This window comes from Fragaria vesca, linkage group LG6 (genome assembly GCF_000184155.1).
Source record: "Fragaria vesca subsp. vesca linkage group LG6, FraVesHawaii_1.0, whole genome shotgun sequence".
NCBI classification, from domain to species: Eukaryota; Viridiplantae; Streptophyta; class Magnoliopsida; order Rosales; family Rosaceae; genus Fragaria; species Fragaria vesca.
Genome location: NC_020496.1, coordinates 2,483,850 through 2,493,220, shown reverse-complemented (window position 1 = coordinate 2,493,220; position 9,371 = coordinate 2,483,850).

Here is a 9,371-nt window from a genome sequence, read left to right as displayed (position 1 = left end):
AAAAAAAAATAAGAAAACATAATTACAAAAGTAAGTGCCACTCATTTCTGAGTATATGTCAACCGTATAAGAATATCATCTCTAGGTACTATAGCAGTACACCACCATAAAACAGAGGTTTAGGGAAGCGCAAAAGGATGAGTCCTCATGGCATATAAGATAGTCATGAATCTGGGAAAGGACTTAAATGCTCGAAGTAATTTGGATACCCCTTCTTGTTGTTCTTAGAACTGCCAGTTCCACTCTCACTATACCCAGAAAAGAACTCGTAGCGGCGGGATTCTTCTCTATGATGAATCAAATCTATGGCCTCACTTCGACTCACCATGTCGTCTTGAATGTCATCATCACTGGTAGCATTGCTTTCATCCATCTCGTAGAAGGCATTATCACCAATATTGTTGTTTGATTCACTTATTTCTGTGACACCCTCGGTCGAAGAGCAGGCCTTAGCATTATCACCACCTCCGTTTTTACCCTTGTCAACTCTCGCACCATAAGTTCGCATGTTGTGTCCTCTCTTTCTACATTTTCCACATCTTTTCCCTCCCTTTTTGTTCTTATCAGTGCATGTCTTTGATTTCGTCCCTTTACTCTTACACACATTAGGATCCTTGATCACATTGGGGTGAAGCCCCCCCTCAGAACTATCAAATTTATAGGCATTCTAGTTTGGAACACGATATTTCTGAGCACGGATTGTCAACTGGCTAAGCACCTCCTTGGTTTCCTCATACCCCTCATCGCTAAAAGAAGCAAAATGACAAAATTTAGCATAAGCAGACATCTAATCACTATATCGAGCAAGCTGAACAACATTGTCATTCGCCAATCCCGAACTCAATAAAGTCCTCCTAACACTGGCTTCCTTTGTCCACCTCTTTTTCACAAGGGAGTCCGGAAGTCTTGTACGCATCTGATGCTTAAGGACTGAAAAAATGTAACAACATGGAATGCCATCAGATTCGAACAGCTGGCATGAACAAAGGAAGGTATTCCTGTCATCGTTGTTGCAGGACACAATCCAACGCCGGTCCGGCTTTTCATACTGGGAGATCATGAATAAGGATGCACCAGTTTCTGTATTAATGTCCACATTACTAACCACAAAATTCCACTCGAAGTTAATTTGATCCTTTATTAACAAGAACACATCATGAGTGAATTTCTCCCCTATCTCCTCTTCCATGCTACGCATGTGTGTGCCATACCAAGATGAAATTGCTCAGAACGGTAGTCATCATATAGATAACAAGGGTATGACATCTTGCAGACCAATGATACATATAATGGTTTACAAAACATAGAAACAACATTACATAAACATATCTAACCTCTCTAGGCTGAGATTCTATCTACTGTAAAAGTCGCCTCTTCTATTGTCTGGGAAAACAAAATACTAAACCGTTTCAATGACGTATCTTCAACAATAGCATCGCAATCATAATCAAAAACACTTCACTACTGAATAAGGTATTGATCCCAATTCTTTTGTACCTCATTCACCAAAGCATATGAGGAAATTGAGAAACAAAGTTTCCTACTTTCTGATCCTAAAAAAAGCCCCAATTTTCACCCTTATGGTACACATCTGTACACGCCGCGAAACCAATCCTATTAAACTTGAAAAAGACTGACAAAGTGAAAAGGAATTAATCAACAAGGATATGTACTCACCTTGACAAAGATGTGTAACTTGCTTCATCAATTGTCTTCTCAAACTGCTGGTAGAGGCTTGAGAACAGATTATGCTTTCAGTAATCAACTTCGAAGACCTCCTCATAAACAATGAATCCCCAAAAGCAAATGTAACAGTACTGAAAACCAAGTATACAACTTGGGTTAACGCAGAAGTAAAGTATGAGAAACAATCAAAATCATAATCATAATTGGGTACTCACATTTCCGGTGATTGCCTCCTCCTCCTCCTCCTAATCCAGAATGAGTTAAAACGAACAAGGGAGACGCCTTTTCTGTTTGCAGTTCTAATTTGAGGTTTGGGATTGAGAGCCACGACATCGGGGACGTGCAGCTTTGGCCTTATATACTCACCCAAATGCATAACCGTCTCTCTACCTATTGCAATATCCCGTCGATTATTCAAAAAAAATTAAAAAGATATCCCGCTGATGACAACCATAGACTCGGTGAGGCGTCGTGTTGGGACCTCATTTGTTAGAAAGTCCTTGTTGGAACTTCTCTCTATATGCCTATCAATTTATTTTATTTTTTAATTAAAATATTAGAATAAAACTCACGAACACTATATACGTGTAAAGTTTGAACATTTCCCTATATATCAATCTATTGTAATACAACACATGTAACATCAATTTCTTTAAACTCAATTTGGCGATTGGTTGCCATCGAATTCTAGTTGGCTTGAGCTCTATCAACTAATGCGGAAACATTAGGGTGACTAAATATTCATGATTCGACCACTCTACAAAAGTACATTTTTAGGTACGGTTGAAAAAATATTTAAAAGTGGATCAAAGTCGAAACCGAGACGTTTTTGGTTGAATTTTCATATCAAACTTTCAATGCTCTGAGTCGTTGTTCCGTTGACAGCCTTACTATTTGCAGTGTGTAATGAGTTAAGAAAAAAAAGACGCCTTATTGAAACGACTGAGGAGATCAAACCACATAAATAAACCAAATCGACAATAGGGTTTAGAGTCGAACCATAAATTGCTAGAGTAGAACCTCAAAATATTTCTGTAATTTTATCGAGATCACACGGTTTCCTCAAGGGCTTCATAGGCATAGAGACTAATCCATGTCAAGGAATCTTGTCCAGAATGCTTCCTCCCCTTGGTCACCATGAATAGATTAAGGTTTAACTCTAATCAACTTTCGCCGGATACCATCTGCATATATGAAAGATTTCATATCTAGGTTCTTATCAACCTGACCACTTGTGATGGTTAAACCTCAAAATAATGTACCTCTCCAACGGAGTAATTTTCATAATCATATACTCATTCAGTAGTTTAATTGTACACTCAGTGTTATTTTCATAACTTAACATAATGTAATTAACTGAAACAAACGGTTGAGCGTTTCATGTTTATCTATTATTTAACGAGGTTCAAAGGGCAACTACTTTAAAACATACAAAATTTGGGAAATTGACCAATATATGAGATAATTAGAGTGTTTTATCTCTACTACTAAAAAGCGAGGCGCCAAAGCTTCACACTATAAAGCGAGGCGCCAAAAGCTTCAACAAAATGTGTGTTTGCCTAAAATAACCTTTAAAGGAAACACGCAATCTTTATATCTTACTAGGGTAAATAAGTAATTAACTAATATGTAGTTAACAAGGTAATTATCATCTTTAATCATCGTGTTGCACAAACACGTGGGTATACAAGCTAGTAAATATAAATGTGATTTACCAATTATAAAATTGCATGGTTCATGATTGACAGATTTGGATTGCCCATTTATTTGATCAAGTTGGATTATTTAACGATCACCAATTTGGTTAACATACTTATTTGATCTAGTTGGATTCTTTAACAATCACCAATTTAGTTGAAAATTTGTTGGAAACCTACTTACAGAGTCTTAAAAACTGAATGGTTGAGTGATCGAAAGTAGATGTCATGGACCATTAATAAGTCGTTGACTAATCCTCAATTTAATGATTTTTGTCGAAGAGCCTATCATACTAATGTACATGTTCCCCCTAACAAAATAATTGGAATACAGTCAATAGTGACTTATTTGGTACAAGATATGAAAACAATGCAACTGCAACCATCTCTACAATTCATTATGAGGGCAAGATGGGGGTGGATGGAAGATAAGCAAGAGATTTAGCTGAAGATTATGCAAAAGAACAAATAGCAATCACTAACAAACTGTTCTGACGTGAGTTTGGTTACAAAAATAGTCTTAATAAGACATATTACATTTACAATCTAATTCAACAGTTTTTCAATAGCACTTCAGAGATGTCCAGTCAACTTGTCTGCTGATGAGGTTACCTGTTTTGGCTCATTGCAGAAGATGCAATGATCATCCATAGCAAGAAAGAATCCAGATAAAAAACAACAATGTTAGATTTGTTATCAGGCTTTTTTATAAGCTGCGTACTTCTTATTTTTCTGTATTTTCACTAGTGCAAAAATGAAACTTGAAACTAACATGCTCATGAAACACTCCAGATTACCATAATTGAATTTTAATGGTGGAAGCAAGCGTAAACATATTTATGAATTAAAAAAGTACCTTTTAATAACTAGTGTGTCAAGACCCTGATTTATTTGTGCCGAAAAACCATAATATATTTTGTCCCTGTAATATATATTGTACAACCTGTAAACTGTTTTGAAGCCTCAACAAAAAGAACTCAATAAAGACTTTGTCATATTGAGCAAACCACGTCAACTAAAATCCAATCCACAGCTCCGTTCCATTTAGGCTATGGATTGGATTTGAAAGATCGAATACCACGACTTTCTGTTGGATTATTGTAATATCATAAGGCTACGTCATATTGATTAAGCAAAACCAACTCCATTCATACACCCTTTCTCAATGCAAACAATAATTATAAAATTGGAAATGAAACAGACCAATCATTCCTCTTCATTTCTCGTTATTCTGCTTCTTTCTAGGCACTGTATTAATAGTCGTTAGCCTTCAGATCCTGATAAAGTTCAACAACATCAGCTTTTCTTATTCTTTTAAAGCAAGAAAAACAAACAAAACCTGCGAGTTGCAAAACGAAATAGCAGACTCCAGTTTGGTAAAGGACAATGAAAATTGTGTGTTATATGTATAAGAAAAAACATTGAAACAAAAAAAGCCCTCAAAAATTATTATTTCAACAACTTATGATAAAGCCAAACCCAAAAGCTTAGTTGAGATACCATAAATAACACACTATTATATAGCCAAAATAAGATTGAGGGAAAGCAATACTACCCCTGTACTCTTTATTGCAATTCTTTTATGTTTTCCCAAATTAAAGAACATCCATCTATCTGCATATCAGGACACCCATGATCACAAATCAAGAAACCCACAAACAGATTGAACAAACAACAAAAGTGTAAAGAGTCAATATTTCTAGGAAACTCGTAGATAAAGTTGAATAGTTGAGATACTGTGTGAATATCAGAATCAATAAGATAGAAATTAAGGACAAATAACAGAAATTGGCCGAAGAATCGATCTGGGCACAAAAGAAACTACCTGAAAGCTTTGTTGTCCCCCTCAGACATATCAACCTATAATCAGTTTAAATATAGAAAGATTAATTACTAAATTAAAATCAACACTGCAAGATTCTCAGTTTATTATAGAGAAAGATTCGTAAATTCAGTTCGGTGTACCAACAAACTACTATAAAGACAATTGAATGAAAGAAAGAAGTGTAAATGAGCAAGGAGTTTTCTACAAAAGAAAAAAGAAAGTAACAACCTACGCATCAAATTAAGCAACAGAAGAAACTGGTGTTGTACCTCTTACAGACTCTATCATTCATAACAAGAATCACCAAAGTATGCCTAAGTCCGGCATATGAATTTCAATGAAGGAAAAGAAACATTAAGAAAAGAATAACAATAATACCTTTACCTAAGAAATAACCAAAACACGTAAGAATTAAAGACTGAAAACATATTAGACATATTTAAGACTGAAAAGCATTAAACACACCTGGTGTTTATATTTTTCTTCTCCATATATTGACCCAGCTTATGTTAAGTGCATATCATCCAAATAACAACCATTGTATCTTTACATACACCTAAACAAATCAAGGAGACCCCAAAACCACACGTTATTAAGAAATCTCCTAGAGATACCTAAATAAAAGTTCAAAAATGAAGGAAAATAACCAAGAGATTTGGTATGGAGTGTCTATATTCATGCATGATCCCAACAGTAGCTAGGAAAATAAAGGCTGCGACATCTCTATATACTAACAACCCCAATTCATACAAAGAAGTATACTTGAAATCTTAAGCCCTAATCCATCACATTGCGAATGGATCAATCAAACTCTTGAATTCCATATAAAGGAACTATACGATATTGGCTCCAAAAAGAAAAAGAAAAAATCTAAAATTTAAAGCAATTCAAGCATGTTATTCCCAGACCTTAATCTAAGCACACAGAACCCAGCACACTAACCTTTAATCGATGAGAGAACACACTTTACAAATCAATGCCCCAAATTAATATTTTTGGAGTACATCTCTAACACCCAGTATATCAAGAACAAAATTGATCTCAAAAATCATCATAATCAAAGATATTGAAAATGAAATAGATGAATCAAATTTCCAAGCATCCTTGCTCGATTGATGCTTACATTTTGAGACCAAGTGATACCAGTCAGAGAGATTGTGCGTTGTGCATTCAACCGACCTATTTCCCCTTCCTTCATATCCAAGCTCCGAAATAGCGTTCCGACCCGACTGGGTAGTCTGAACTTCACAGCTTTGCCACCGAACTAGACCTGGTAGCCGAGTGGGGAATGGAAGAGATCAAAATTATTGAAATTTTACCTGGAGAGTCTTTTACCCATTTTGCCTTTTTTTTTTTCACCTAGCCACTCAATGTTACGTTGACCGTTATAAAAGTGAGCATTAATCAAAGGCTTATGTTACTTCTTGCTTAGCCCTCGTATCAAGGGCTCTAATGTAGCCACGTGTCAACGGGACCCTGTCGTGTAACTCCATGGCCGTGTATAGAAGATTCTCCAGAAAATTTATAGGGATGATCTACTCATATATATCTACAAGTTAGACGGTCGAGATGTGAATATGCGATCGAAAAAGGGTGAAGCGAAGAAGTCCTCAATTATTCCTCAACAAGAATGACCTCATTAGAACCCTTCCTAAAGCACATTGCCAAAAATCATTATTACAAAAGTCATATTTAAGAACATCGGAACTCATAAGCCTTGTTTGGTTTGGGAAAATAAAGTAATTCATTTGTCGTTTTCACTGGAAAGGAAAGAAAAGAGAAATGAAATAATGAAGAATTTGAGACCATTGATCTCATAGCGGGCACGTATCACAACCTTTGATAGCATCCTTGCCCAGCAGGGACAATAGAGTAAAAAGTCAGATACAAAGAACCGGTGTATACTGTCGCCAGTCACCTTCATAGTTCAAAGTTCAAACAACCAGGTGATTCTTCTGTCTTTGATTTGCTTGTTTGTTTTCTTTTTTATTCGTTTGCCTTCTAAGATTGATTGTTGATTTCATTCTTTGATTCTTAGTTTGTTCCAATTCCAAACTCAGATCTGGTTTTTTTTCTTTTTTTTTTTTTTTTTGCCTAAAGATCTGATTTTGATTTGGTTTTATTTTAATCATCTGTGCTTCGATCGTTTACTCCTTTTATCTGCTTACATAAATGACAAAAACATATCCTTTCCTAATCCTATTAGAAGAACGAGAGGTTCTTCTTTTCCTTCGCCTAAATCAATTGGAACTTGATTTTGTAATCCTCGTAAAAGAAGGCTTATTTTCCCAGTTGATGTAGGGTTGCATAGTGTGCGTATATAAATACATCTATTATTTATCTTGACTTTCAATACTTCAAGAATGTCATCGACGTCAATTCCCAAGAAGCGCTGTTATTTAAGCAAAGTGTTTCAAAGAGATGTAATTGAACCGAGGCCCAGAATGGAGAACCGGGTTCTAGTCGATTTCCGACTCCTGAAGATGAGCGTTTGCTATGATGATATAAGACGCATCCACACTGAATGTTCATGGAGTACAGGTGCAACTAACATTCCTTTCTCTAATGACTACCTCAATCCAGAATTTTCAGAACTCATAAAATTCATGGCCACCAACCTTTCGATATTAGAGGTACCACAGGAGGAGCATCGAACTATCCTTGACAAACTATACGAGGTGGTTCAAGTGCTCCACCCCGAGAGGCGCATTGTTGTGTTCGTAACTGAGCTGACTATAAGCTTCTTGGGCAGTTTTTGTGATTTTGATACCCTATTTACACGTACAATTCCATTTCCTGTTACTCTTCAATTTGGTGGCGATGATCATCCGGATGAATGGGTCTACGAAATATATGAACTAAATGGTTTTGACTATCATGGTGTCATTGATACTACGGTTTTACAAGAATCATTTGAAGCTCTTACGCTTAAGTTTATTCCTGCAACTAGATCATCAATTGAAAGTTTGCAGAAAGTGAGACTTGATATTTTGGAACAAGCCGTTATCAAACAGATATCGGCATGTAGTATCTGTAAGGACGAGTTTGCAGAAGACAGTTTTGATCAATTGATCACACCTTTGCCTTGCGCACACCATTTTCATGTTGATTGTATTTCTCTTTGGTTGGAGACAAGTCACTTGTGCCCCATGTGTCGATATGCCCTGCCAATTGTGGAAGAGGCTGAGCCTTTAAACTCTTAACTGATGCCCAAAAGATGAACATATCATCTTGGGAAAATATGGCAGTTCAATGTCATCAAAATTTTTCCATGTTCATTTAATTTTCAAGTTGTACAATCAGTCGATGATCATCAAAATTGTTCAATGTTCAATACTTATATCATTTGTATCAATGTTATGTTGTTTAATAAAGATCATATCAACTTTCTAATCTTTTATGTTGTAGTAAAAGAGAAAGTTGTGGTTATAACATACCAGTGATAGAAAAGAACACCCTGAGGATTTATGGGAATTTTGTCACCGCCCTACTTCGATATTTCATATACATTACTCTTCTAATCCCCATATTTCTTTTTTCACTTTTATGGTTTTATCTTTTAACCCTAATTTTTTCCATCTTCTCTCTGATCTGATGTGCCGTCTTCATCTCCATAAGACGTCCAACTTCTATTCTCTCCTCCTCGCTCTCTCACCAATTGCAACAAGGGGACAAATATCATTTGCTCAATTTGGCTTTTGGTGTTGATTTCGTCCATAGGAATGCTCTGGGATAATATTGGTCTTAGTGTATGAAAGTAGAAAGCTTTATGGTTTGAGACTTTGAGTTAAACGTATTAGAACTTTATACCTTCAGTAAGTGTAGTAGAAATTTGTAATTGATAGATGAAGGTATAGATTAATTACATCTTGACTACTTGATATTTTACGTATAAGCTGGGTTAATAATCTGTTGGGTATTTGTTTGAGTTACGAACAAAGTTTGTATATCAATACCAGATTTACATGATTGTTCGTGGAACCGATCACATGTTATGACTATGGATTTGGATTAGGGTAAGAACCTAATATGCATCTTGTTATACTCTAATCGATAAGAGTTGGTCAATTGAAGGATGGTAAGAAGCTAGTTGAGAGAGAGAGAGAGAGAGAGAGAGAGAGAGAGAGAGAGAGAGAGAGAGAGAGAGAGAGAGAGAGAGAGAG